At 32.9% G+C, this 2,926-nt stretch overlaps 1 pseudogene; it reads right to left on the reverse strand.

Moving 5' to 3' along the window:
• Nucleotides 1-1,044: 1,044 nt before the first annotated feature.
• On the reverse strand, nucleotides 1,045-1,198 carry LOC112423307 (small nucleolar RNA U3; annotated as a pseudogene).
• Between the last annotated feature and the right edge of the window lie 1,728 nt (nucleotides 1,199-2,926).

A 2,926-nucleotide genomic window follows, 5' to 3' on the forward strand; every position in this document is an offset into this window, starting at 1 on the left:
TGTTGGAGTTAAAGTGCATACATGGGTTACTGGTGTGAAACTTAAAAACAAGACAATAGATTTTTAAAATCTCTGTATCAACCCCACTCGTGATCATCTACGAAATAACTACTATTCACTCACTAACTTCAATGTATTATTTTCACCTGTGTTGGATGTTTTAGAGGTGAAAGGCATTTGTTCTGTACTGAACCTTTGAAAACCATTTCAAGTGAAACAATCTGGGTTTTTATATTATGTGTGTTTTATGAATGTGAACCCATATATAATCATGATCATTTATTGCTGATAAATTATATAATAAGACTGCTATAGAGCAAATCAGATGTGAGCCTAAATCATACCAATAAAACTAGACTGAATTATTCTCCAAGATAGTGTCATTCATTCTTTTACTTAAAAAACAGCAAATATTTTTAAACTATGTGCCAAGAACCATGAATAAGGAATTAAAAGTAAAAGTCTATATATATTGTTAATCTATTATAAAGAACAGGAAATAAAATTGGTTCATAATTCCCGTAAGTATATTCTGTGAACATCAAAGTCTATTATATCTGTTATTTTCACTTCATTTTGAACTGATGTGGTCTTTTTATAAACTGATTTTTCTCCTTAGTTTTCTTTTTAATTTCTGAAAATGAGATTTTCTGCTTACATGTTTCAGTGCCTTGAACCAAGGCACTACAACTTACCACTTTTGAAAAATCTGCATAAATATACATTAAGCAAAATATACTTACTACATTTATCTAAGGCCTAAATTTAGCTTTCTAGTACAAATTAAGCCTGCCAATTATTGAAAATAATATTTTAATCCCGATTGTAAAAATATATATCTACTCTCTATAAGAGATTAAACAAATCTTCTATAGAGTTGATAAAACAAATCCTGTTTCTTCATTTTTATATGAGAAAGAAATATAACTAGGATTATTACAACATCTCCTACAACTCTCAGAATCTTCACCACCTTATTAACCTGGTGTTTTGATTCTCTTTGTTGTATTTTTTTAAGAAAAAAATTCTTAAATTAAAAATGGAATCACTCAGACTGCATTCCTTTCCAAAGAGCAAAGCTGGCTTCACACTAAAGAGAGAACTCTGCACCTCCTCCTTCTGGCTTCTAGTGCTCTACACTGTTGGAGAAGCTTTTCTAGTAATGAACCATAGGAATGATGCTGGGAAGTATAGTCTTTGATACATCTTTTAAAGCATAGATTTTTCACTGAATCAGCAATCACTCTTGGAAAATAGATGTAGACCACTTGAGGCAGGATCTTGCTCTGTCACCCAGGTCAGACTGCAGTGGTACAATCGTGGCTCACTGCAGCCTCAACCTCCCTGGCTCAAGTAATCCTTTCACCTCAGCATCCCAAGTAGCTGGGACTACAGGCGTATGCCACCATACCCAGCTATATATATATATATATATATATATATATATATATATATATACACACACATATATTTTTTAAAATTTTTTGTAGAGATGAGGTCTTGCTCTGTTGCCCAATCTGGTCTCAAACTCCAGGCCTCAAGTGATCCTCTGGCCTCCGCCTCTCAAATACTGGGATTGCAGGCATGAGATGCTGCGCCCAGCCTATAGTATTTAAAATTGTCCATCTGCAGCATTCCTTCAAGCAGCTTATACACAAAATCAAATCAATTATTCTGGTGATCAACCTAATAAAAACAGCGCCATAATTTTAAAAAGAAGAATCGTTTGGCTGAATTAGAAGCCTCCATACTAATCCAGCCTCTATGCATGTCATAATGGGCCTGATTTGGGTGCACTTTCGTATCTAAAGCATCATATTTAAAAAGGGCATATAAAATGGGAATGTTTGTATGGAGACAGGCTAAATTTTTTCATGGCAACAGGCAAAAAGAACCCTGAAATAGAAGGTAGTTCTGGAGTTCTAGCCCTCGAGCTGAACAACTGTGGGAGAAAGTCTTTCAACTTCCTATAGAACAGTTAACAGAAGTGCTTCTTCATCAATATCTTGCGTATGTATTGCTTCATAAAGGCAAGTAGTATTATCAGTAATGTTAACAGAAATAATTTGATATTTTAAATTTGTAATGAAATCATCATTTTAAAGGAAAGAAGGGAAAATTTGAGTGTCGGCCTTGAGCTTCTGTCATTAGTCTAGTGAGTCTTGGTCTTTCTCTGCTTACAATGATTTTTATGCATATTTCTAAAATGAAGGAAAATACCAGAAATACAGGTTGTTTGTGTATATATATAGGTGGTCCTACTTCTGTTATTTGACAATAATGACATTTCAATAATGACATTGAAACAAACAAAAAATGTCCATTTGGGGCAGAGGAACTGACCCCAAAATGTAACTGAGTAAGATATGCTAATGTTTAGTAAAATACGGGGATGCTACCTGTGCAGGGCTGTGAACCACTTCCTTGGGCTCAATTTCATTCTCAGCCTTCCTGACAATGCTTATTTCAATATGAACATTAAGCAGTCAAAAGTGGGGAAGCATTCAAAATATGTGGTATCCACCCAAGAAGGCATCTTCCTGTATGAGTTAGTAGGTGTCTTAAAAGAGAATAAATGGTTTAGCAACCCAAGGCTTTCTATTTTCCTCATTCATCATTTATTTTCAACCAAGCATGGTGGCTCATGCCAGTAATCCCAGCACCCTGGAGGGCCCAGGCTAAATGATCACTGAAGCCCAGAAGTTCAGGATCAGTCTGAGAAACATAGTGAGACCTCATCTCTAATTTATTTATATATATTATATATAATATATAAATATTAAATATATATAATATATAAATATTAAAGATATATTATATATAATATATAAATATTAGAGATATATTATATATAATATATAAATATTAAAGATATATATTATATATAATATATAAATATTAAAGATATATATATTTATATATATAT

This window comes from Macaca nemestrina, chromosome 5, assembly GCF_043159975.1.
Source record: "Macaca nemestrina isolate mMacNem1 chromosome 5, mMacNem.hap1, whole genome shotgun sequence".
In the NCBI taxonomy this organism is placed as follows: domain Eukaryota; kingdom Metazoa; phylum Chordata; class Mammalia; order Primates; family Cercopithecidae; genus Macaca; species Macaca nemestrina.